This window comes from Pipistrellus hanaki, assembly GCF_964339955.1.
Source record: "Pipistrellus hanaki genome assembly, chromosome: 14".
NCBI classification, from domain to species: domain Eukaryota; kingdom Metazoa; phylum Chordata; class Mammalia; order Chiroptera; family Vespertilionidae; genus Pipistrellus; species Pipistrellus hanaki.
The window spans coordinates 51586586-51614063 of NC_140516.1; positions in this window are offsets into that span (position 1 = coordinate 51586586).

Here is a 27478-nt window from a genome sequence, read left to right on the forward strand (position 1 = left end):
AGGACGCCGGCCTCCACATGCGGTTGCCATTAGAGGCCCCAATAAAGGGGATTGCGTTGTTAATGCGGCTGATAGTTTATTGCGGGGGCTGGGCCCCGCGGGCGGGGAACTGGGGGCCGTTCCCACACCGAGCTCCCTCCCTCCGCACAGGGCCCGCGTCCCGGGCTTCCCGGTGTCCATGCCTCGCTCCCCGCGTGTGAACGCTTTATGGCTCATTATCTGCCGGGCGTGATGAAGTGACGGGGGATTTACGGGGAGCCAAACGCCGCGTGTGGACGACGCACGGTTCTATCCTTTCGGTGCCGCGGCCCCGCCGGCCCCCCTCTGGCCTCGGGGGCCACACGGGAGGGGCGCTGGCCGCTGGCGGGGCCGGCCCGGCCGCCCTCGTAAAGGCCGCCTTGCAGATCGCCGGCCCCTGCTCCCCGTTCGGTTCAATTCCCCTTTGTGGCTTAAAAATTCAATTTGTTTAATTGAGCGGTTGGACAGTAAACCCTGAATTCCTCGCGTTTTACCCGCTCGTATTAAACCTCCCCGCGTACGGGGCTTTTATTGGGGGGCTTTACGGGCGGGGCGTCATTTACATGCGGTGACCTCACAGGCTTGTAAAAAGATCTGAATTCTCATTTCTCTCTACCCACTCCCCCCCCCAAACCTAAATTAAAATAATTCCACCCAATGGCACAGCTGTGATTGCTTCTCGGGGCTTAGTAAGGAAAGGAACGTGCCTTCTGCGGGAGCACGGGGCCTGCAGGTGTGTGCATGCGTGTGTGTGTGTGTGTGTGTGTGTGTGTGTGTGCGCGTGCGTGCGTGTGTGCGTGCATGTCTGAGATGCGTGTTTTCATATTTTAATCGGAGACATGACCTTGGGGCAGAAAGGTAGGGCTGAAGGACCCGCCTCACGCACTTCGGAAAGCACGCCTCTGTCCCATTGAAATGGTGGCCGAGACATTGTGCCTGCGAAGGGGCCCCCTGGCCCGCAGGGGACGTGTGACACGCGTATGGACAGCTAAATCGCTGAGCATCTTTGCCCGGAGCGTTCCTAAGCTGCCCAGAAACCGACATACGATTTTTAAAAATATATATATATTTTATTGATTTTTTACAGAGAGGAAGGAAGAGGGATAGAGAGCTAGAAACAATGATGAGAGAGAAACATCGACCAGCTGCCTCCTGCACATCCCCTACCACCACTGGGGATGCGCCTACAACCAAGGTACCTGCCCTTGACCGGAATCGAGCCTGGGACCGTTCAGTCCGCAGGCCGACGCTCCATCCACTGAGCCACACTGGCTTTGGCCCGACATGCGGTTTTTTTTTAAGCGTTGCTAAACTTGAACCTGTAAATGTTTATGGCAATCCCCACGTCATTATGTGTATGTAGAGTGCCGGGCGGCTCTCCCCACACTTTGGAGCCGTGAATTATGCTGCAGGAAGGGGCTGGCTGTGCATCATCGTGTCCAGGTAAATGCCAGCGTGATGACATAATTGCTAGTTGGGAGTAAAATACAGCCCCTGTAAAATGTTACCAAGGTGCGCGCGCGCGGGCCGTAATTCATTCTCCATAAACAGGGCGCGCGGGCATTCATCACGGCGTGAAATACGGCGTCTCCACTTCCAGGCATTGTTTCCCTCCCTTTGTCGCTGCACACGGCAGCGGGACTGCGTCCTCCTCCGCACGGCCAGCTCCTCGGACCCCCGCCCGCCCTCCCTCCCGGGGTCCCCGGCGTGCTCTCCTGTGCGGCTCCGGAGGCCGGGGGTCTGTGGAGGGGCCCACGTCCCGGGATGACGAATGGCGGCCTCGGACGGGAGGTCAGACGGCTATTTCAGACATTAGCGGGCCTCTCCCCGCGGCCGGCACCTGCGGAGGGACCTGTGTGCGGCCCTCAGAAGACGGAGTGTGATGGGGTGGCGTCCGGAAGCCCATTTCCTACCGGGGTGGGCAGCCGGCCGTAGCCCCGGGCCACCGTTTCCCTTTTAACCCGCCGCCCGCACAGCGCACACAGAGGCAGGCGCTCCGCGTGGGGAGGCGGCCGGCCACCTTTGTTTTATGCCGTTTCCTGCAGACACAGTCCTCCTGGGACCGGACGGGCTGCTGTCCCCGAGTAAGGAGCTGTTTCCGCCCGGTGGCCCCCGGGGCTTTACGTTCAGAGCACTGCCGGGCGTCTTGGTGCCTCCGGCCACCTCAGGGCACCCGCCACAGAGTCCAGGGTCCGATGCCTTTGTCCAGGGCTTTGTGTGGCCTGGCCGGCGTGGCTCAGTGGTCGAGCGTCTACTTAGGAACCCTGGCGGGGGGCGGGGGATGTCACAGTTTGATGCCTGGTCAGGGCACCTGCCTGGGTTGCGGGCTCAATCCGTGGTGAAGAGGATGCAGGGACCGCTGATCCATGATTCTCTCTCATCACTGATGTGTCTATCTCTCCCTTCCTCTCCCTTCCTCTCTGAGATCAATAAAAATATATTAAAATAAAATAAAGGGCTTTGTGCGACCACGTACTGAGCATCTGCTGGGTGGGAGCCTGGTGTGTGCTCTCCTGAGGGCGTGGCTGCCCCTGTTGTTGGTGGACAGACGGGAAGGCGGAGCCTCTGACTGTCTCAGGGCCGTGCGGCCGGGAAGGTGGGCCTGGGGCGCACACCCAGGCGGGTGCTGGCCGGGTGTGGCCAGGAGGCTCCGCTCTGTAGCAGGGGGACCCGTGGGGAGTCGGATCCTGAAATCGCATCTGGCTGGGGCTGAAGGGGGCCCGCAGGTGAGTGATGGCGGAGGGACGGGGAGCACCTGGGCTGGGGCGCCTCTGGGGCGGTGGGACCTGTCCCGCAGGGAACGGGGGCCGAGCTGCCCCGCAGCCTCCTCCCCAATCTGAGCGATGGCTGAGCCTGTGATTGTCTCCCGCTCGTCTGAGGAGGACAGCTCTGCTGGTAGCTAATTCGTCACTCGTTGAAGCAGGTGCAGGAAGGCGCCGGTGCAGCAAAGGGTGCTATATAAAGCCAAATGAGAGACATGTTAGTGCAGGAGCGCGGCCCAGAGCACCGCTAATTGGGGCTGAGCCGGTGCGGGGGCGCCCGCCGGAGGAGGCTTGTTAAGGCCGCACGAGTGGCCACGCAGGGAAGCGCCTGGGGACAGGGAGCCATGTTCGGGGTGTGAGCCGACTCGGAGGCCAGTCTGGATCGAAAGCCGGTGCTCAGGGTCTCACCTTGGCCTCAATACATACGGTTTCACAGTCCCCTCTTTCTCTCCTATCCCTTCTCTTCCTCCTCTCCCCTCTTCCGCCCTCTCACACATCCAGGCAGTGTAGCTTTTGCTCATTGCAAGCACGCAGTTCGGTGTGGCTGCTGTTTGGTGCCCTGAATTAGCAACTAGCTTTCTTGGGTCGGTCAGCTCAGGGGTCAGGAGGACATCCCAGGGTCAGGGGCTAAGCCTCAGATATTTGCTCCCTAGTTCTGCAGTGGGGGTGTGTGTGTGTGTCTGAGATTGGGGTGCTGTCCTGGCAGGGTGAGGACCCTCTTTCTGTTTGCAGACACTGTCTTCTCCCTGTGTCCTCAAGTTGTGGCCCGGGGGAGGGGTGGTGAGCAAACTCCTTGGCGTCTCTTCTTACAAGGGCACTAATCCGGTCATGAGTACCCCACCCTTGTGCCCTCCTAATGTCCTAATTACCTCCCTAAGGCTGCGCCTCCTGAGACCATCACATTGGAAGTTTGCATTTCAACCTGTGAATTGGGGGGGTCAGTCTTTAGTGGTCCCGTTTTAAAGAGTATTTCCCCCCAATACTCACTCGGGGTAAGCAATGGCACATCCAAACTAAATTCTGGGTTGATGTAGAAAAACCAAAGGCAAGAACCACTCATTCCAATTGCACATGCCCTTTGTCCTGGGCTTTGGAGGCGAGGCGGGTGTCAGAGGCTGTCAGAGGGAGCCCTGGGGCCGCGCCTTCCTGCTTTCTAAGCATCAGTGGAGACCATGTCAGACTGCGCTACCTAAGTGTGGCTGTGCCGCTGCCGCTGGAGGGGTGGCCATAGCCGGAGGGGGTCCTTGTTTGGTGGCAAAGATCAAGGTCGACTCACCAGAGGGCAGCCTTGGTGCCCGCCTCACTGCTGTCTCTCCCACTGTTCCGTGTGGCCACATTTGCAGGCACCTCCAGTGGACTCATGTTGGTGGGTCGCACTCAATGGTCAACTAACGTAGGACCCTCCTCCTAGAGACTCACCACTGAGACCCTAGGTCTGTGTTCCCATGGAGGGTTCCAGGCTGGAGAGCCTCTGAGCCTCTGAAGACTTTCCATGATTGACCTGTGATTTCCTCTGACTAGGGACCCGTGAGCCCACTTGGCAATGCATGCAAACGGCCATCACGTGGACCATGTTTGAACGTGGCCTCCTGACACGCAGCCCCCAGGGGCCCAGCTCCTTCCCTGGTGCCCACAGGGGTGTCTGCCGCCCGCCCCCCAGCCAGCTCCGGAGACGCACCGAGTCCTTGCTGTGCCGCCCTGACTCTCCGGGCCATCCCAGTGGACGGTGGACGGCGGTGCCAGGGCTTGCTAGGGGAACAGTTCTCTCCACCAGCGGCGACTCCCAAGGCAGCGCTCACACAGCCACTGCCTCGCTGAGCTGTGTGGCCTGGAAGCCGTGGTCCAGGTGGCAGGTGGCTCTCATTCCCATGAGAAAGACAGAAAGAAAGGCGGCCTCGGGTTTGAGGAGAGGGCGTCTGGTCTGGGCAGAGCGGCAAGGGGCAGGGAGCTCAGAGGATGAGGGCCACGGCCGTTCCCTGCGGCTGCTAACTGGGGACCACCCGCTGGGCACACGGGAGGCTCATTCACACCGGGGGGGTCCCTCTGAGAGGCTGGCCCCCTGACCGAGGCTTCTAGCACGTTCAGTGGAAGCAGCACTGGCCTCCCATCCCGGTGCACCTCGAGGCCTGAGGTGCTCCCGCCTGGCCTGCTCTGAGGAGGAGCCCGAGGCCACGGCAGGTGGCCATTGCCCACAGGCCGCTGGGCCGAATCCTCCCCCATCCCCGGGCCACGGCACGGAGACAAAGCCACGCGCAGAGAAAGCACGGTGACTCAGTCTTGGTCCCTAGACAGGGAGGAAGTGGGGAACCGGAGAGCGATGGAGGCGTGCGGTCTCAGGAGGCCCAGGCCCAGGGGAGAAGGTGGCGATTCAGGACGTGATGGGCGGTCGGCTTCCCCTGACGATCAGAGCCCTCCCGGTCCCACGTGGCGCCGTGGAAGGAAGGTGTCCGCGTGGCAGGTGGAACGCCACACCCCGGGCCTGGCCTCTCCAGGAGGACGCACCGCGTGGTCTCCGCTGGGCGGCTTTCCCAGGAGGCCCTGGGGCACCGGTGGGGAAGGAGGGCCTGTGGGAGCTGGGGTTCTCTGACAGGAGGCCCGGGCGGGGCCCAGGACACCGTGGCTGGACCAGCCTCGCCCAGGCCTCCCCCCGGCAAACACTGTTCTCAGCACCACAGCCCGCCCACACGTCCGCCATCACTGGTTTTTATACCCCAGAGCGCCCTCCTGCTCCAGACCCCAGGCCTATGGTGGGTGGAACCTTCAGGAACATGTCCCTGTGGAGTCAGGCTTCGGCGTTCGATGACCGCGGTGGGGCACCGAGGGCTCTGGGCCCAGGGTTCGGGCAGGAACTGCTCCTCACTGACACCGCGGCTCCGAACTGCTTTAACGCCCGCGATGGGTTTTAACCGCAAATGACTCCATGTTTGTGGGCTGGAAGCAGACGTGCCCACACTGGGCTGTAACACTGTTTCGGGGTTTGTCCGTGTGAGCGTGTGTGTGTGTATCTGTGTGTCCGTGTGTATGTGTGTGTATGTGTGTCTGTGTGTGTGTGTGTGTATCTGTGTGTGTGTGGTGTATCTGTGTGTCCGTGTGTATGTGTGTCTGTGTGTGTATATCTGTGTGTATGTGTGTGTCCATGTGTGTGTGTATCTGTGTGTGTGTGTGTTTGTATGTGAGAACAGCAGCCTCGTGTGTACGTCGGGTGGCAGGCAGCCAGAGGAAGGAAGGAGGTGTTAATGAGACGCCGCGGAAGTGGCAGGGCCGCAGGACAGACGGTCCGCAGTGCACTTGGCATTGGACGGGGAGGCAGGTGGCGGCTGGCAGCTGACCACGCACCTTGAACAGCGGTGAAAGCCTGGTGACAGGGGAGAGAGGAGGGACCGCTGAGGCGTCGCACCGGCCGGGGACCGGGCCGCCTGCGATGGTGGGGACAGATGGCCACCGCCTCGTCGCCCCGGGTTCTCAGGTGTGATAGGAGGCTGATCGGCAGCCCGGTGACATGGCGCCGGACTTGGGGCGGGAACAGACTCTGGAAGGGCGCTAGGAGGCGGTGCCCCACCCTCTGCCAAGACGGCTGGGAAGAGCAGCTCAGTCTTCTGCAAGCTTCTGCGTCCTTTTTAAATCTTTATCGTTGAAAGTATAACATATGCACCCTCTTCCCCCATTGACCCCTTCTAGCCTGCCCCATTGCCTACGCCTGGCCTCCACCCCCATTGTCTGAGCCCACGGGCTACGCGTGTACGCATACATGTTCTTTGGTTGAGCTTGTCCTGCCCACCCCTTCCTTTCTGGGGTTCATTGAACAAAATAAACCGGTGAACAAAACTAGGTCCACAGACACAAGCTGCTGCGTCTCCGAAGGTCTCACACACGAGGCGGAGGGCTGTCGCTGAGCTGACGGAGGTCACTGATTGAGGCCTCAGGTCCAGGCGAGGGGGGCCTGGGAGTCCTTAGGGGCTGGCTTTCCGCTGAGGGCCACCAGGTTCCTTTCTGCTGCTGTCTCTCTTTTCCACCTGCTTCTCTGCTCAGTTGCACATTTTTCAGGAACAGACCAAAAAAAAAAAAACAACAAAAAAAACGCCCATCCCATCACTTTGGGGGGAGGTGTGTGGAAGCTGGATATGGGGGCATGTGCATCTGGAGATCACCTTTTGTATGCACTTCACAGCCTCGGCACTCAGGGAGCTGTGGAATAATTTCATTTTCCCCATCTGGCTAGAGAGCTGCACCCCGGCTGGTCCTATGGACCCCCCAGAAGTGGGGGAGACAGAGGAAGTGGAATCATTGGAGGTTACTTCCTGACGCCTGGGGGTATGCCGGCGTCCAGAGGCACCTGGAGATTTCTGTGCCGTCGATGCATCTGCGAGGCCTCGCCCCGGGGAACAGGAGGAGTGAGAGGGCCCCTCCCCGACGGTGCCCTTAGAGCAGGCGCCGCGGGCAGCCGCACTCCCGCAGCAGAGATGGGGGAAATGGACATGGCCGTTACAGAGAGGTTTCTATCTTCTTCTTTTTTTTTTTAATATATATTTTATTGATGTTTTACAGAGAGGAAGGGAGAAGGATAGAGAGTTAGAAACATCGATGAGAGAGAGATATCAATTAGCTGCCTCCTGCACACCCCGTACTGGGGATGTGCTCACAATCAAGGCACATGCCCTTGACCGGAATCGAACCCGGGACCCCTCAGTCCACAGGCTGACGCTCTATCCACTGAGCCACACTGAGCCACGCCGGTTTCGGCTACAGAGAGGTTTTCACATCCGGGGATGAGTGTGAAAGGGGAGGAATCTATCACTGCTACCAGGTGACATGGAGTCGCCTTTCAGATCCGCCCCGCAGCACAACCTGGGAAACAGGGGGTGTGGCTGGTGGGGGCGGGGCGGGGCAGCGCCCAGGCCTCCCCCACGTTCACCTGGGAAGCTTGGGATCCTGGGCTACGCCTCCTGGTCTTTGTCTCAGCCCGCCGATCACCATGAGCTCATGGGAGATCGATCAGCTTCAGTTAACGTTAAAAATTAGTTCAAGACCGTTTTGGAGAAAAATAGTCCTTTTCTGCCAGTTCCCGGTAAGGACCTGACACCGATCGGCAATCCTTCTCCGGGCCGCGGCCTCCTCGCCGGAGCCGTCCCCCTAATGGCTGAGGCTTAGCATTGTCACCCTGGAAACGAAAGGCCCGTGTCTCCAGCTCCGTTTCTGCAAGGAGAGCTCGACAGTCATAATTTCTATGCCTTTGATTAAATAACTAAAAATACATTCTTATTGGGTTCATAATTACCCCAGATATGTTCGCGGGTTCTGACCATTCTGCCGCATTATGACGGCGGGGAAGCAAAGTTTCACTCATCTATTTGACTTAAATGGCAGTCTCCGGGGGTTTGAATCAGAAATTATAAGGCCTGCTGCAATTTACATGTTAAGTTCTGTAACCCCGTGATAGTTCAACCGTTTGTTAAGAAAGAAGAAGGAAGGAGAAAAAAAAAAAAAAAAAAAAAAAAAACCACTGTAGGTGGCCTGTGGTGCAATTTTTCAATGAATAATTTTATTTCACATCCAGCACAAGGTCTGGCGGAATGCTTTATCACATTAAAATTTCACCGAGCGACACAAACGTGGTAATTAAAAAAGCGTGCACGTTTTTTTGCCAAGTGCCGGGTAATTTCTGAAAACATCGATCTCTTCCGCCAAGATGTGGCTGGGCTGGAACTAGAGACACTGAGTCGCAGCCCCATCTGCAGACATGTTTGCACTGACATTACTTGGGCTGTGGCCCCCCCTCCCCCACCCCCCACCCCGCACCCACCAACGAGGCATCTTAAGGAATCCAGTGGAAACGAGCAGTTCCGTGATTGCTTAGCACCTGACGTCGAGAATGAATTCCAACTGGTTTCCACCTGGCTCTGAGTTTCCGCGTGGGGACTCGTTTCCTTCGGATGTTTTCTCGGCTTTAAAATAGCAGGATGGGTGATGGTTGCTGCGTCCCGGTAATTAGCAGAGCTTCTCCGGCGTGTGTGTCTTTAACGGGAGGCGGAAGGCGGCACTCTCAGAGCAGGGACCTGTCTCCGGCGAGAAGCCCCAGAATTACCCATGCCAGCCGAGATCCCAAAATACCCATCTTGCCCACGGGCACCCGTAGGGTCTGCGATGTACTGACATTATTCTTAGACACTCTGCCGGGGACTTCGAGGAATGGTGTCCCAGCAACGACCAATCGCCAGCCGCCTACGATCGGGCCGGCTGCGGCGTTTGGATGGGGACGGGGACTTCTGGGAAACATTGAGAAAAAAAAAAAAAAAAAAAAAAAAGAAGAAGGCATGATGGTCTGTGTTCAGAGCGCAGGGGCAGGGAGAGAGGCGGCGGCAACGCCACCTGGCCGGGCGCGGTGCGGAGCGCCCAGGGCCTGGCAGGCAGGGCAGGTGCCGGTCACCGGCCGGACGCTGCCTGTCAGCGGGGATGGCCTCCTCCCTGGGCCTCACACAGCTGGCTGGTCCCATCCACGGGGACGGACAGAGGCCATTTCCGGGCGCAGAGAACTCTAGCCGCTCCGTGTTCTTGCAGCATCCTTGGCTGCTGCTGGCTTTCTTGTTGTGAAGTGTGTGTGTGTGTGTGTGTGTGTGTGTGTGTGTACTCGTGTATGCACATGCATGTGCTTCTGGGAAGATTTTGTTTTCCTTAACACCTTCTGAATTGTCAGTGCAGGTGGCCTGGGGCTTTTAAAAAGAAAAACAGACAAGTGTATACATCCACCCGCAGAGGGCTGCCCGGAGGAAGCTGTGCGTGGTGGGGGTGCCCTGGCAGGTACCTGCCCGCGGCTCTGTGTCTCCCCCTGTGCTGCCCCTCGCTGGGCAGCTCTGTGTCTCCCCTGTGCTGCCCCTCTCTGGGCGGCTCTGTGTCTCCCCTGTGCTGCCCCTCGCTGGGCGGCTCTGTGTCTCCCCTGTGCTGCCCCTCCCTGGGCGGTGAGTTCGCAGGGAAGTCGGGGCACAGGAGGACATCGCCAGTTCATGCCCGTGGCAGCACCCGCAGGGAAGGTGGATGGGAACGCGGGCGGCTATCCCAGGTCGGAGGCGCTCCCCGCCCAAAGCGGACAGGAACACAGGCGGCGGGACGGGGGGCGGGGGTGGGGAAAGGCCAGATTCGCTGAGCAGGCAGGGCCTCTCCTTCCCGGCTCCCGCCCATGTCTCCCAGGTGTTTGGGACGGAGCCACGTGACCTTGGGAAGGGCATGCTTCTGGCTGGGCCCTGCCCGGCCGGCCGGTCCTGGTGGCTCTTGGAAAAGCCAGTCTCCAGAGCGCAGGGCTTGTGGACCTCACTCAGCAATACACCGTCTGCTGTTTGTCAATAGCAGGATGGAGGGAGGGGCGCCTCTGTGGATGGTTAGCATCGAAACGTCCCACAGCCAAGTGTCAAAGCCCCAGAGCAAGACGTGGTCCCAAGGCAGTGACGGGGCATCCCTGGCCCAGCCTGAGAATGGCGATGCTCAGGCAAGGATGACGCAGGAAGAGGGTCTGCGGAGGCTCCTCCCGCCGAGACAAAGGCCCCGCACGACGGGGGACCTCCAGGACGCACCTTGAGCAGACAGTGGCCTCGACATCACACACCTGCCACCCGGTGCAGCCCGGCCTCCTGCTGTGTCTCCGCGGAGACGGGAGGCGTCTCCGTGTGAAAACTGCGTTTCCCCTTCTTCTGCTTTGTTTGTTCTCTCCGAGACTTGGGGTGGATTTCTAGGGGAAACTAGATTTGGGTCCCACGGAGGGAAAGGCCGAGTTAGCCATGCCCCTGAACCCCGCCCCATAGGGTGCCAGCTGCCACGCCCCTTGTCAGGAATGTGCCAGTCACGCCTTCGGGTCTCTAAGGCTGCCCCTCCAGGAGTCTTTGTGAACCTTTGACAAAAGGCAGGCCTCGGGAAAACTCGCCAAGCCCCATCCAGAGAAAAGTCCTGTCTTCGGCACAAATGCGCTGAGACAAGGTCAGTCCCCGCGAGATGGTTAGCCTGTTTCCTGTCAAAGGCGTTCTGTCTGCAGTTCCCGGGCACAGTGGGCAGTTCTTACCCAGCATCCTCATCCTGCTCATCAGAGTGAGAACCGGTCCCTGCCCACGGGGTGTGTGTGTGGGGGGGGCGGGGAGGGGAGGGATCTGTGAGAGGTGACACATTCATTTTTCCACGTAAGTATTCGCTGATTTGGGAATATTTGGTAAAATTGTTCTTGATAATTTTTTTTTAATTGTTGGCCAACAAAAATCAATGAAGGACATTCAGGACATTCATGCTCTAGAAGTCCATGTTTATGTGAAAAGCAGACTCAGTTTGGGGCTTGGGTGTTTCTGGTGAGAATGTTCCTTTAGCCCTAAAATGTCTCTCTTCCACATTTCCCTATTTTCCTTCTCTGACACCTTTCCCGCACCGAGAGCTCCACACAGCTGACAGCCGACCCACACAAAGGAGCCATCCTCACCGAGACACACCAATGGGCTCTTCCAGTTAAAAAAAAAAAATCTCAAAACATATTTTGATTTTTCCGCTCCATTTTCCTGATTTGGGATGTTCAGGCTACGCAGCTGGCCTGGGGAAGAGTCCCGAACGAGGAACACCTGGCTGCCACCCGCATCGCAGAAAAGGAAAAAGCAAATTCACGTGAAAATTCGCTGGCGAGTGTTCTAGGCAGTTCTCTGCCTCACCTCCATTCACATCGAGTGCGGGCCTGATCCCGAAGGCTCCGGAAAGTGACGTTCACGGCGTCTCATGGGGAAAAGGACCCCTAAAATGGCGACTACACGGAAAGAGCCCCCCCCAGACCCCAGCCCCCAGCTGAAGCCGCGTGCCTCTGTGCGCAGAGATATTCCTGTTCAATTTGGCTGCCGGTTCTTTATAAAAACGTGTCTTTAGTCTCATTGTATGTCTCTACTAGGAAAGAAAAAAAAAATTCCTCCAAGAGGTTTACCTGCGTGTGCTTGGAAACAGCTTGGGCTCTGTGGTCTCCTCTAAGATGGCTGTCCCTGCCCAACCCCCACCGTGCCTCCCGGGGCTGGCCATTGTATGGCCAGAGGACGCCCGGCCAACATAAAGGGGCAGTGCCTGCCCTGCCCTCACGGCGGCCCCAGATGTCACCGGGATCCGAGCAAACAGCCCTGCGTCTCCTGCTGCACCTTTTCATCAGCCTAACAATATATACATATTTTCCAAATGCCTCGCAGGAGCGGGGCCAGGAGAGGGAGAGGAGGGGGCCTGGGCGGGTGGCAGGGTGGCGGCGGACACGCGTGGACCCTGGCGGGGGAAATGAGGAGCGGAGGGAACCCATGTGCTGAAATATTTTTGCTTCTTTTTCTAGAAAATGTGCAATTTGGTCAGGCAGGAAAAATTGAACAGAGCCTTCCAAGCAATAAATCACTGGATTGCGGGTGACATTCATACAATGCGGATATAGTGTTAACTGCGGCGTCAGGGGCCCCCCCGCGCCCCGCCTGTCCCGAGGAGGTGACCTTGCGGCGGCGCCGTAATCAATCATCCTGGCACGGGACACACTGTTTTTGTTTAATATTACACTATTGGAATACGGCGTAAACACAGTGGGCAGGAGAGCCGGAGCGCGCGCCCCGCAGAGGGGATGCCCGCTGAGGCTCGCCCCGCACCCCACACCCCACACCCGCACCCCACACTCTACACCCCGCACCCCACACCCCGCACCCCACACTCTACATCCCACACCCCACACCCCACACTCTACACCCCACACCCCACACCCCACACTCTACACCCCTCACCCCACACCCCACACCCCACACTCTACACCCTGCACTCTACACCCTGCACCCCTCACCCCGCACCCCACACCCCACACCCCGCACCCCGCATCCCTTCAGTGAGTACCTCGGTCCCCAAGTCTGTGGCTCTAGACCCCCGCTCACCTGCACCTCCACACTGCTACTTCTGGCCCAGAGCCCGGAGCACGTGGACAGTCGTTAAAATTTTAAGGGAGCCCTGGCCGGTTGGGCTCAGTGGATAGCGCGTCGGCCTGAGGACTGAGGGTCCCGGTTCAATTCCGGCCAAGGGCACACGACTGGCTTTCAGGCTTGGTCCCCGGTAGGGGGCGTGCAGGAGGCAGCTGACCAATGATTCTCTCTCATCATGGTATCTCTATCGCTCTCTCCCTCTGCCTTCCTCTCTGAAAGCAATAAGAATATATTTTTTAAAAACGTAAGGGCAGTAAAAGCGGAAGTTTGTGGTGACGGGCCACACCAGACACAGCCCTCCACGGGGCGTCTGGAGGCTTAGGTCTCTGTTTCCCTGTACGCCTCCCTTCTCACCCACATGCTTGATTTCACCAGTGCAAACCCGGGCACACCTGGCGACTCACGGACGTGCCCTGGAATATCCCGGCAGGAGAACGCACCGGGAATGGAGTTGGGGTGGACGAGGCGGTGCTCAGAGGCTGGTTCTGATGGGGCCTCAAGGCGACTGGGCGGTGCTAAGGGAACTCTGGGGGGCGGTTCTCAGAGGCCATGGCCCTCCTGTAAGAGTCCCCACCCACTGGACATGACGGGCAGGCGTGGGGAGGTCAGCATAGGTCCATACTGCCAGGCACAGGTTACAGTGATCTGGTCAGCTTTTGACAGCAAATCACTGTGGTTGTGTGTGCATGTGCATGCGCATGTGCATGTGTGTGTGCGTGTACACGTGTGTGCATGTGCGTGTGTGTGCAGAAAGCTTCTATCCAGCCAGGAGGAAGCCTCACTTCATTTTTATGTCGAGCATTCATAGATGAGGCAGCACACAGCTTTGCCAGCGGGAGAGGTGGGGGGGGGGAAGGCACGCAGCAACAGGGATAAATGATGCCTCGTCTCAGACCAAGATTGCCTCTGGGAAGCAAGGACAGACCTTGGAGCAGAAGGAAATGTGCCAACACAGGCACACACTCACACACACAACACCCACACCCTGCGTCCACACACTCACACGCACCCACACACGCCCGGGAGCCCACACACGGTCTACCCCAGGCCCGGGCTGCAGGCGGCTCCCGGGCCCGGAGGAGGCCCTTGAGACACAACCGACCCCTCCTCGTCCTCCTTTGAGATCACCCGGGAGCCCGGGAGCCAGGCTGGGTGGCCCTGCTCATTCAGAACATTAAAACCCGCGGCCAGTAACACGCGATGCTCCGAGCTGCCCTGAGGGACGACGCTGAGCCAGGAAACGCTGCTCCCGGAGGCCGGCCCCCAGAGGCTCTGCCCGGGCGGCTCTTCACCTCCGTTTCCCGCGGAGATGGCGGCGCTCTGAGGGCACAGAGACCGATCTGACCAGTTCCGCTCGGCGACGGGCCAGGGTGTGTCAAGTGTGTTCTCCGTCCTCCCTCGGCACTCTTTCCTGTTGTGGCTAAGCCTTCCCGGGCCGGAGTGCTGGGTCTCCGGCTCCACACGCAATTCTCTTCTTCAAGCCGCGCTGCTTCCCCAGCAGGGGTGAGGGGGAGCAGGTCTCACTGTGCAGCTCAAATCTGCAGGCCACCGAACGCCATTTGCACGGCTTTCGCGGTGCAAACATTCCAGCTTCTAAAGGCTAAATGCAGAGAGAGAGAGAGAGAGAGAGAGAGAGAGAGAGAGAGAGAGAGAGAGAGAGAGAGAAGCTGTCTGTATTTGTGTGTGCAATTATCTAATTTTTTTTAAAAAAACAAGCTAAGCTATAATTGCTGCAATGAGCATCCAAAATATTTTTGGCAAAAGCAGGGAGCATTTTTCAAATGACTGATAAGAAAACTATTGGAGCAAATTAAAACAACAACAACAAAACAACAACAGAAAGACAGAACCACAGACATCCGCTCCCTGGCGAGCTTCCAACGGGAGGGGACACAAATGATCAGTGCCTGGCGGTGCTGCTTCACCCGCCCACACTCCCAGAAGCCCCGTTCTCAACACAAACGTGTCCGGGTCGTTTTTTAGAAATAGAGGGTTAAAGTGAGAGGCAGAAGATGATCTCTTATTAGCGACGACGCTCGTTTACTTTCTGGTTAACACTGTTCGGTGTTCATTGGAAGGGCCCACCTTCTCTCTCACGAGAAGCATCCAAACACAAGATTCATGGCTGAGCCCGGGTACTCCTCGCCGACCGTAAAAACGGAGTGTCCATAAAAAATGTATTGTTTGCAACCTGATGGGGAGAGGCGGACGTTATTTTTCAAACGTGCTTTTCCTTTAAAAGTGCCGGTGGTCTGAGCGTGGGCACCCTGCCACTCCAGAAGCAATTTATTGATTTGAAATAATAGTCATGTGCACGCCCGCATCCTCCCTCGGAGGACCCTGCCGGTGAAATGTGCCCAACAAGATATGGAGAAGAGAAATGTTACTCGGAGCAATCTGAATTGGAGATTTACTTCCAGATTCAATTTGGGAGAGGATGAGGGGGGTCTGAAGCTCCCTCTCTGATGTTTGCTCAGGAAAAGGAATTCAGACTTTGGTCAAGTATGTTTCAGAGAAGGCAGGCAGACAGGGGCCGGCACGGCAAGGCCATCTCGGCTCTGCTCGGCTCTGCTCGGCTCGGCTCGGGTGCTGGCCACAGCGCCGGGGCCAAGCACCCAGCTGTTTATCTTTTGTCTCGTCAATAGCTCTTGCCAAGCCCGCTGTGTGGCCCCGTCAGAGAGAGGAGAGGGCCTGCAGGATTACCTGCATTTTGCATGAGCAAAGACATGCATAAGCTTCACCAAGTGCCCACGTCTTCAGCCCTGCTTTTCCATGGCAGAGCGACTCCCTGTGCGTTGGGTGAGAGCAGACCAGAGCGAGCCAGCTCTGCTGAGAGGCAGCCCGGCCACACACACACACACACACACGCACACACATGCAGACACACGCACACACGCAGACACACGCACACACGCAGACACACACACACACACACACACACACACGCCCTGAGCCCTGTGGGACCCCGGGCAGAGCCCCGTCGCATGCCTATTGTGAGGCTTTGGATCTGGCGGGGGGAGGGGGATGCTCATTTTCGCTCCAGCCCGTCCCCGGGTCCCACCGCCCGGAACCGTAGCGGGTGTGGGCAGAGTTTGGGCGAGCGGGATGAAGCTATCACCCCCCTGCTGTGTGTTAATTTATTGCTTCAGACATTTTCATATCTGACTCATTTTCACCCCCGGGCTGCCGCCGCCCTGGTCCCTGGTCTCGGCCGCGGTGGCCCGGAGCGCCGGAATGCGGCACGGCGAGTGCTGTCTGCACCGCGGTGCCGTGTGGTGCAGGGACCAGCCTGCGGGCCGGGCAGGGAATAGGCCCGGCTCCCCGCTCACACGCCGGCCCGGCAAAGCGCGAGGTGTGACCGCCGTCCAGGCGGGAGCTTCTTAGCAAACAAGAAAGGAAATTGCGATGCCGCCCCAGACCCCAGGGCCGGGCGTCCTTAGGAAATGGTGTTATTTCCTCAAGAAAACACTGGGTCACAGCTGCTTGGAATTTACATCAACAATATCCTCACCCGGTTTGCTTCGTGGTGGTGCGGGCCCAGCGGGAAAGGTGTTTGGGTGGGTTTGTGAACGGAGCTGTCCCCCCTCCCGCCCCCCAATTCTGGCCCCGCTGGTGCTGCAGGCAGGTGCCAGGCAGGCATGGGGGCTCCAGAGGCAGGCGCTGGGGCTGCGGAGCTGTGTTTGTCTCTTCCCTTCCTCCCCAAATTCTCTAGGCTGATCTTTAAACAACAGCAGACTTTATCCAGACCGCTACACCGGACAAGGAGGAGATGTTTGCACACCCAGAGGCAGTGGGTCTGAGTCTGAAACCCGGGAAGCCGGGCAGGGCCATCTGTGTCTCCGTGGCCAGACCCGCACATCCCCACCGTGGGCCCGTGTGCACGCACCTTCCCCAGGAAAAGCGAGTTCCTGACGCACGCAGCTGGTGAGGCCCTGGGCTGGGGAGGCCCTCCTGGCGCCGGGCAGGAGGGGGGTGGGAGGGCCGAAGCGCCTCCAGCAATCACCCAAAGCCGAGTTCTCCGCCCGCGCCTTCTCGGGACCCGGCCTTCTGCTCACGGGGGAGGCAGGTTGAACACCGAGCTCGGGTTTGCATCGGAGGCTGCTGCTTCCAGAGCTGACAGGATGCTCCTGGCTTTTCCTGCAGATTCCACAGTGACCGCACGGCCAGCCGGTCTCTGGGCTCCAGCCTGGGCGATGCTTTTTAAAAATCCGGCCACACCCGAAACCGGTTTGGCTCAGTGGGTAGAGCACTGGTCTGCAGACTGAGGGGTCCCAGGTTCGATTCCGGTCAAGGGCATGTACATTGGCTGTGGGCACATCCCCAGTGGGGGTGTGCAGGAGGCAGCTGGTCGATGTCTCTCTCTCATCGATGTTTCTAGCTCTCTATCCCTCTCCCTTCCTCTCTGTAAAAAATCAATAAAATATTTAAAAAATAAAATAAAATAAAAATAAAATAAAAATCCGGCCACACCTTTTTGAGCACAGCACACCGCGCTGACCATTCAGCAAATTATGCCGAGGCTCACGTTGTCAGGGGCACAGACGGGCGCTGCCTCGCATTGGTTGGAACAAGAAGAAGTGCAGAGACCTCAATGGGGGTCTTGGTGGCTGTTACAGACGCTTCTGAGAACTCGAATGGCTCACGCCGTAGGCAGCCATGATACAAAAGGATATATGATGTCTAATAGACACACGCCTGGAATCTACCGTGAGGACTGACCCAAAACAAGCTTTCTAAAAGGAAGCGATTATTGCCTGGCTGGCATGGCTCAGTGGTTGAGCATCAACCTAGGAACCAGGAGGTCATGGTTCAATTTCCGGTCAGGGCACAGGCCCGGGTTGCAGGCTCAATCCCCAGTGTGGGGCATGTAAGAGGCAGCTGATCTATAATTATTTCTCATCATTGGTGTTTCTATCTCTCTCTCCCTCTCCCTTCCTCTCTAAAGTCAATAAAAAACATTTTTAAAAAGTAGGCAGTTATGCCGAAACCAGTTTGGCTCAGTGGTAGAGCGTCGGTCTGCGGACTGAAAGGTTCCAGGTTCGATCCCGGTCAAGGGCATGTACACATCCCGGTAGGGGGTGTGCAAGAGGCAGCTGGTTGATGTTTCTCTCTCATCGATGTTTCTAGCTCTCTATCTCTCTCCCTTCCTCTCTGTAAAAAATCAATAAAAAATATATATATTTTTAAAGTAGGCAGTTATTAAAGAACTAAATAGCACTAATACAGGACACATGTTCTGTTTCAGACAAGCATCACCAACACCTGCAGGGGCTGGGCCCGGGCAGGCCACAAACCAGAGCCCATTCAGTTCCCAGGATGCTGCTGAGGCGGTGAACTGGAGTGGTTCTGAGCCTCACCACCTGCGCCTGCGCTTTCTGCGCCATCGCCCGTGTCTGCCACTGGGCATGCTCAGCGTGCGGGGTCACGCAGGCTCTTGTTTCTGTACGGCACTTAGTCTCCTCCCTCTGAAACCACCGATGGCCCATTTCCTCTCCCATCCTGCAGTGCAGTCCGTCTCATCCGCTAATCGCCTGCACCGTGTGGATGTTTGAGACCATGAAGCTCTAATCGGGGATGGGAACTCTCTCCCTGGCCCTGGTCCCGAGTGTGGGTGTGTGTGTGTGTGTGGGGGGGGGATTTGGGGGGACCGGGGCGGGGACGCTGTGTGGATGCGGCCACGGGTCCCGTCGGCTCTGACAGACCTGGCGGCTGGCCCCGGCGGGTGGGCAGCCAGGGAGCCGCTCATCCCGGCGGATTCGGGAACGAATCGTCAGAAATTCCTGACATTTAAAAAAAGGCAACTCATATTTAAAGAGTTCTTTTTTTAAAAAAAATCTTTAAAACCCGTGGTTTTTCCCCCGTTGAAGAAGCTCTCAATAGTCCTCTCTCCTGTGTTACTGATGGGACAAAGGAGTCAGAAATAGCTCGCTCTGACGTTCAGCTGGAGCCCGCCTTCGGAGTGTGATATGCGGTCCGATGCCAGCCTCTGCCAGGAGCCGGCATTGTTCACTCTGGGCCTTTCTGAGAGCAAAGGGGTCCCGGGCGTCAGGAGGGGCCTGGGCACCTGTGTGCCTGGATGTCCATCCTCCCGCCCCCTCGCTCCCTCTGGGGCTACTTGCCTGGTGGCCGCTGGGACTCGGGGGCTCGCTGTGGTTTTCGGGGGGCGGAGGCTGCCAGAGCCGGGAGCCTGCGTGTCTGATCACAGGGAGCGGTGCGGCCATGGGGTGTGTTGGGACCAGGGAGCACTAACTCGGATCTCTGAGGGAGGCACGCGCCAATGCGATCCCGACTGAGGTTCAAAAGAGTAGGCTTTGCAGCCGTGCTGCTTAGAAAATGTGTGTCTCTGGATGCCCCAACTGGCTGCCCACTCAGTGCTTCTGGCTGGGCAGAGGCCCAGGAGCTCCGGGAGGAGGGCTGATCATGTGAGATGGCCCAGCTCCCGCTGTTTGGATAACTCCGGGTAAGCAGCCGCGGCGTCAGATGCTCTTCCAACCCAAACGCGGGGCCTTGTGAAATTTACACACCGGCCCTCCGCGGTCTGCGGGGCCGGCCTCGGTGTGAAATAGGAACCGGGAGAGGCCCGGAGAGCAACCCCAGCCGTGACCCCGGGGCAGGGAGATTGGCTTCAAACCCAATCGTAAATACGTCTGCCTGGGAGCAGAGCCGCGCCGGAGAACAGCGCTGAGCGCCCGGGCTGTGCCCCAAGCAGCGTGCCTGTCAGCTCTGCCCCCAGGGAGGGCATCAGCCAGCCAGGGGGGAGGACCATGGGGCTCAGGTAGTACCTGCTCCCCGCAGCCCCTGGCGGCCCCAGAGAACCACGACGGAGAGCCACTGAAGTTCCCACGGAAGTCTAAGCCCTTCCCCACTTTTAATACTTCTTTTCCTGATTCCTAGGCTGCCCAGCATTTGCTAAATGGGTCTCCTCGTGAGGTTCTCAGCCTGCGAGGTCGGGAGTCCCCCTCCTGTCTGAGCTCCCACATTTCTGAAGAGCACCCTTCCCAGCTCAGCATCCCTTTCCCCGTTCCCCTTTTCTGGGGCTGCCGGCCTTATCTGTTGTCTTACCAATGCAATCTGTATGGACATCATTTGTATTTTTCAGATTTGTGACAAGCCAATGAGATTCAGTAGTAATGAAACACTAAGTAACGGTGAAGCTCATTTATGGGATGAGCCTTAGGAAGCTCTCTGTCATGTGTGTGCATGTGCACACATATACACACATGCATGTACACACACACACACACACACTCACACACTCCCATGGGTTCACAGAGGAGCCTGATGGCTTTAATTGACCTTGGGAACTGCTCCTTTTCCTCTGCAGAAATTACATGAATCAGGGTGGGAGGAAACAGTCAGAGGAAAATGCACTGAAAGTAAAGACTCACTTCCGGTCGGTGGAGCCCCTTGTGCATCAGCGCCGCTGGTGGGCTTGAGAACGGTTAGGTCCTCCTGTGCTGTTGAGACTTGCCGTCAGAAGAACAGGAAAGAGGATCCAACTGAGACTGGAATTGTGAAGCGTTCTCAAATGCTCACTGCCAAATCAGCATAGCATATCCCCAGCTGGCTGACGTGAAGTTATATAGCAGGGTTCCCATAAATTGCCATGGTGACTCCTGAACAGCCAGCGAAGAACTAATCTTTATGCAATGAATGATGGTGATGATGATGATGGTAGTGGTGATGATGATGGTGATGGTGATGATAGTGGAGATGATGATAGTGGTAATGGTGGAGATGGTGATGATGATGGTGATGATGGTGATGGTGATGATGATGGTGGAAATGGTGATGATGGTGGAAATGGTGATGATGGTGGAAATGGTGATGAAGGTAATGATGAAGGTGGTGGTGATGCTGATGGTGGTGATGATGATGGTGGTGATGATGATGGTGGAGATGATCATGATGGTGGTGATGATGATGGTGGAGATGATCATGATGGTGGTGATGATGATGATGATGGTGGAGATGGTAATGATGGTAATGGTGAAGGTGGTGATGATGATGAGGGTGGTGATGGTGATGATGATGATGGTGGTAATGATGATGATGGTGGAGATGATAATGATGGTAATGCTGAAGGTGGTGATGATGATGGTGGTGATGGTGATGATGATGGTGGTGGTAATGATTATGATCGTGATGACAACAATAATGATGATGGTGATGATGACGATGTCTTCAATGCCACTGAACTATGTGGTTAAAATGGTAACTTTAATGCTACATAAGTTGCTACAATTAAAATAACTAAATATAAAGAAATGAAAAAAAATACAATTGAATGAACTCAAAGCTATTAAGGTGCACATTAACTAGCACATATTGTACCGCAGGAGCCGTGGCAAAGGTGCTGGGAGGGAACTCTGGTGGACAGTGGAATGGTTTATGGTGGGGTGGTAGGTGACTCTTGTACCGAATCCAGGGCCCTTTGGGGCTGTGCGCTAAGGCCCAGCTGTTGGGAACCCACTGCTACCAGCTCACAGCCGCCCCTTCTCCGGAGACCGGCTCCAGTGAAGGCCTGTTGCCGGGGAGATTACGTGTGCGCCCAGAGGCAGCCCACAGTCTTCTGTGATGGTGTTTTTTCACTCCGATTATGATTTTCCTGCATGTTTTCAGTGTAGCCCCAGAATAGATCACTCACTTTTGGTGCTAAAAGTAGCTCCTCTGAGTAAACAAACCTGCATATACGTATTCATCCTGACCCTGTCCGTGGGCTTCAGGACTATCTCAGTTTCTTCCTTCGCTTGTGGTAAAAACAGCACAGCTGCTGTGAGCATTCCTGTAAAAGTGTGCAAGCTCCGCATTGTGAAGACCAATGGGAGGGGCCAGGAGGAAGGGCCTGAAAACGGTGCCGGTCACCAGCTGGAAGACACTGGGGCCCGTAGCCCTTCAGCCACATGCTTGCTGCTGACAGTGATGCGAGGTCAAAGTGCACTCTTCCCCTGTCCATCCCCCAGAGGAGAGCCCAGCCCTGGCCAACACCTGGACTGCAGCCCTGCAGGGGGCCCCGTTGAGCTGTGCCCCTGAAAACTGTGCGATAGCACTGTGTGTTGTGTGAAGCCACTGAGTTTGTGGTATGACTGTTACTAACACTGGATATATAACAGATAATAACTCTCTATTCGATCACTAATAACAGATAACAGAAGGGCTTCTAAATCTCCTCTTCGAACTCTCTGCCAAGTCAGCAGTCCTTTCTTCATCTTTTGGCTGTAGACTCCAGCTCAGAATAATGTTTCTATTGAATTATGGAAGGACTAGAGGCCTGGTGCACAAATTCGTGCACTGGTGGAGGCTGGCCAGCTACTTGATCAGGGCCGATCAGGATCGGGCTGAGCCAGCCAGTGGAAGGGGGCCTGGGTGGTTGGCTGGTTGGCCCCCACCCCTGGTCAAACTCCTGGTCGACTTCCTGGTCGAGGGGACAATCTCCATATTAGCCTCTACAGAGGCACACTTGGGACATGGGCTCTGGGTTTTGGCAGGACACGGGATCATGCACAGGGAGTTCTGCCGGTGTGTGCCCAAAGGCCTCACACATGCAGAGCAGGAAAACATAGCATCGGATGGATAGCCTGTGACCTTCCAGCGCGTATGCAGCAGCTGAGATCCCAGCACCCGTGCCCTGCTAGGGGGAATAACACATCCTGCCAAATCCCAGAGAGAAGGTCTTCCCAGCAAACCTGTTTGGAGATTCCGGGCTAGAAGCAGGACTGAGAGGCACCTGCTTGTTTGACGTGATGTAGTCATTAAGGCGATGACTGTTTCTAATGAAGGATGAAAACGGCTGTTTGCTTAGCTGCTTGCATGAACTCTCCTCTCTCGTTTTGTGATACTGAAGCTGACATTTGCTTACCCTTTATCTGTGGAATGCTTAATCAAGTCCACTGTGTAAGAAGCAAGAGGAATTTTTATTTTATTTAACACCTGCTTCCCCCGCCCCCCACCATGTCACTGGCCTGGGAACCAGGGCAGGGCCACAGAAGTGGGGTGGCAGTTGGAGTGACCAGTGTGGACCTGGAGGGACTGTCTGGCCACAGGGGCCACTGCTGCTCTGTGGCCGGTGACTGGCCACGGAAATGGCAAGGTGGTTGGAGTTGGAGATTGCTGCCTGGGACATGTGGTGTAGAGATGTGCAGCGGCCCCTGTGAGCGAGGGCACCTTGATGATGTTGTAGCTGGACTGGCTCAGAAGGAGGTGCGTGTCTTTGATCTTTTGATAAAATCGGTTCATGCCACACCCTCACTTCGAAACCTGCAGTGGCTCCCCGGGGTCCATGGGATTGAGTCCAGTTTCCTGAATAGAACACAGGAGGACATGTGTAATCCCTAATAATCTCCTCTCTCCCTCCCTCCAGCGGCCCAGCCTCCTGAGGCCACTTGGGGACACGAGGCGCTTGGTTGCCCCTGTCTGGACCCCACAACCTCCTCGCACCTCCTCACAGCGGGGCACCTGCTCGGCTCTGGCCCTCGAACGCTGTTGCTCTTCCTTCCCACTGAGGCGTCCACTCTTAGTCCAAGGTCTGATGCGAACACCGCTTCTTCCTAGAAATGTTTCCTACAGCCAATCTGATGCTCTCTCTCCGTGGCTGTGTGCACACACACTTGTCCTGATTTCCTCCAGAGCAGGGGGATGCCAGGCTCATGCCTCCACCCCAGCACGTATTCACGCCGCACACACAGTAGGTGCTTTAAAGATATCTGTCGGACAGATGAATGGTTCAGCAGATGGTGGACAGGACACGGGGCTCAGTTCCCTGAGCGTCATTCATTCAGGTGCCCAATGGGAGCTTTTTCTGTGGGGAGATCATGTCTGATTGTGGATGACCACGAGTTCTTCTAGTAGTTGGTGTCACCCATTTCATTCATTCACTCACTCATTCATTCATCCACTCATCCTTCCTTGCCCTGTGAGAGGAGCTCTGTTGGTGGCATCAGCGGCCTCGTCAGCATTGCTGGGTCTGAGGAAGGATGCTGAGAGCCGGGCGGTTGCAGCATCAGCATTCCACCCCGCTCCTGTCAGCGGAGAGCGGGCCCTCTGAAGCCAGGAGCGGAGCGGTAACCTCAGAGACGGAAATTCCTTCCACGTGACGGCCCGGGCCGCTCTCCTTCTGACGGGAAGGCCGCATGACAGGGCTGCTGAGGCGGACGGTGCTCTTCAAAGAGGGGCCCGGGCCCTGTCATCGTGCCAGCAGCTCGTGGAATTCGCCGTCATTAATGCCATCCTTGTGGAGACCAGGCCGGGGTCACGGGAGGGAGGGTGTTCAAAGGCATTCCCCGGCCCGCAGGAATAATCGCTGCTCTCCCCGGAGGCCCGCCCGCCGGGGGGCTGCTCCCCACATCTCCAGGGGACCCTCCGACATGTGGGCCTGGGGGAGGCAGCTGGGGAGGGGGCAGTCGAACCAAGGCCTCCTGGGCTGATTGTCTGTGTGGGAAAACACCCATGGGGCAGAATTGTGAAGGAGAAAGGAGCAGGTGACTCCAACCGGGCAGGGCCACTGGCCAGCGTGTGAGTCCAAGAGTGGCCATGACCCTGGGTCTCTGCCCATCCCTGGTGTGTCCGTCAGGGTTCTCCAGAGAAGCAAACCCAATAGGAAGTGTGCTTGTGTGCTCCTGTGTGTGCATAGTGTGCATTTCTGTGGGTGCACATGTGTATGCACACAAGTATGCATGTCTGTGTGAGTATGTGTGTGTGCATTCAGAATCCCCAGTGCGAAGCCCTCAGCCGCTGTGCGGGATCTGCAGATCTCTCTTGATACTCAGGGCTGACTTACGCTCCAAACTACGGAGAGGGCAGTGGAATTGTCCTTGGATGGAGATATAAAAGCCGGAACACGTATTTCTGCCAGAGGAATTATTCCACGTGCCCGAGGTCAGAATCTGCAGCGGGGGAAAGGCTCGAGTGCATTCTGCCCCTGTGGCTGGCCGGTCACCGCGGCCATCCGCAGGCCCTGCTTCCGAGATTGGAGGTCACTCTAGGGCGATGCCCAGGCCCCGGGGAGGCTGGTGGGATTGCTGTTGGCCTGGATGGTGAAACATTGGCTGCCCCGTGAGGCCACCAGGGAACCTAAGAATCCGTCCCCTGCAGGGGACACAGTTGGCTCGCTTGCCCGAGATAAATGTGTGCTTTGAGGTGAATTTTAACCGCGGAATTTCTCCTCCTTTTATTTATGGGCAGGGAGGGAAGCGCCAGGGGTTCTCCAGTCCCAGGCCCGCTTGGCCCCTGCGATGCAGTGGCTTCTCGGGGAGGAGGGGGGAAGGATGGGAGTGCCCACCAGGGGCATTTGGTACCAGACCATCAATTAGAAGGGTCCTCGCTCTGTGCGATTTCTCTTCTTCCCAAGATATAGTTTTCCCTGGACGTTTCCACAAATATGTCAGAAATGCGGCCCAAGAAAGGGAAATGCTCAAATATTTATCTTGTATTTAACAACATCAAGAGTCGCCGGAGTGTCTTTGTCGGTCTGATTGGCGGGCTGCGGGCTGCTGCTCCATGTGAAGGAGAGGGAGCAGTCTCCCTGCGGTCAGGCTGATGGGATGTCTCAGCAATGATGAAGTTACAAGGAAAACAAATCACAGACTCCAGCATAAACAGCCCCTGCTCCTGAGCCTCTTCTGGCTCCTGGACTTCAGACTCAGACTAGAACTTCTGGGACTTGGGAACTCACGGGCGCACGGGCCCCGGGAGCCCTGCCCGGGATGCGGAGCCAAGAGCCAGGTCCCGGCGGACGTGTCCCGGGTTTCCGTGTGCCCCGGGCGTGTTGTTCCTTGGCGACAGCACGCCAGCCTTTCATCTGGAGACACCGTCTGGCCATGAGGGAGTCATAGTTCCCATGGCCCTCTGCTCCCAGTGTGTGCTGCACGGCAGCTGGCGAGCAGGGCGTCCTCCATGCGGGGTTCTGGTCTGCGGGACGGCTCTGTCTGGAATTGAGGAAGTTCGGGAAAACCTGTGCCTGTTAGAGGCACACAGGCGTTTCTACTGTAGAAAACCAGCGGCTAGAGCTGAGAGCGCCATCCGGAAAATGGAAGCCCACGGAACGCCGTGTCTCCGGGTGTCCGTGTCTGGGCGCCCTGACTGTGCCTTCCCCTCGTCAGCGTCTGCGGGCCTTCGGCTCTCCCGTCCTGCGGGCACCGTGCTTCTCTGCTGGCCTCCGGCTCCGTCCACGGGGCCTGGCGGTAGACGGCCCTGTCTGCCTGGGTTTGAACGGAGGCCCTGGCCCACGTGCCACAAGGAAGCCGATGGGACAGACTACATGGGGGGGGGGGGGGCTCCCCAGCCTCTGCAGAACCCCAGGCCACTCTGGCCTCTCTCGAACCCAGGGTGCCCTGGTCACCCCTGGCATGGCCGTCCTTCCTGGGAACCAGGAGTGGGCTGTCCGCCCCGAAGCCAGAGCCTGCCCGCCCCCGCAGATACAAAAGCCTTTGAGAGCGCATTGAATGGAGACCTGTGGGCAGTGGGCTGGGCGGTCAGACAATCATACCAGCTCCGCGATTTGGCCAAAACGAGGAGGGGGAGGCAGACCCCTCGTTTACCTTCCCAGCGAGAAGGACACATGGCGGCGGGCCACCGAGAGGAGCAGGCGTCTCTGGGCCCAGCCAGTCAGGCTTGGCTCCCGTGCCATTGGCTTTGGCCAAAACGCCCCGTGAAAAACGGTGCCTCCGATAAGATGAATTACAACCCGCCCGTATCTGGGCGAGAAGGGCTCCTGTGCAGAGGGGGCAAAGGAACGCTGACCCCACTCCCCCCGCAGCCCGGAGCCCGCCGCCGCCGTTCCCCGCAGCTGGTTTTGGGGAGGCGGGGACCCCGGAAGCCATTCCTCACAGACGGCATAAAAGCGGCAGCTGACGTGTCATCTGCACCGCGCACGTTACTTATGGCCTGGTTAAGAGTATTTAAGGCTGCCGGGTGACATCCTTCTCTCATTTACCGGTTGGAGAATCTGAAAAGACCGATCAGGAACGCTTACAGAGTGAGGCACGCGCTCGCTGAGTCGGATCCCGATGGTACAGGACGGTGAGCAGACGCAGCGGGGAGGGGTCCCTAAAAGATGTTTGCAGAGAGTCACGGGCTGACGCGGGAGTTCTCTTCACCATCAGTCACTCACTTCCAGTGCTCTCTGCAGGCATGCTACCTGAGCTGCGGTGCCTCCGCCACTCCCAGCGGCTCACCCCGCGCCCCGGCCTGTAGGAGCCGCGATAATATCGTCCACTGTGGGCTGCATGGACCTTATGTCCTCCACCGCCTGCGGTGGGCCCTGTGGGCGGGAGGGTTTCTGCCTGTGCCTCCATCTCCCTCTTCCCCCCAAAGTCCGTCTGCGCGTGTCCGGCAGGAGCTGCCCTCCTGGGGGCCAGCAGTGCTCCTACCAAGAAGGACACTTTCGGTGCCCGTGGGGAGGGCAGGTGAGCAGGTTGGAAAAGGGTTCGATTCGGTTACCTGTAGCCCCCGACCTGTCCGGGTGCAGGGAGAGCGTCGGCTATGAGGACAGCGCCCTTCCCTGAGCCTGCTGAGTCCTGTAAGGAGCCCGTCGTAGATGGCACGCACTGTGCTCCTAGGGTAAGTCCGGGCTTGAATTCCCACCAGGTGCATCGCTGCGTTACTTAACTCTGCCAGGCACACCGGGGCACGCTCGGTGTGACCGGCATTGCTCTGTGTCATGCACCCGGGCCCCCTAGTCCAGGGTCTATGTGTGGGGATCAGAACCCGCAGGTGCCTGGTGTCCAGCTCTGAAGTCACACACTAGACGTGCCCAGT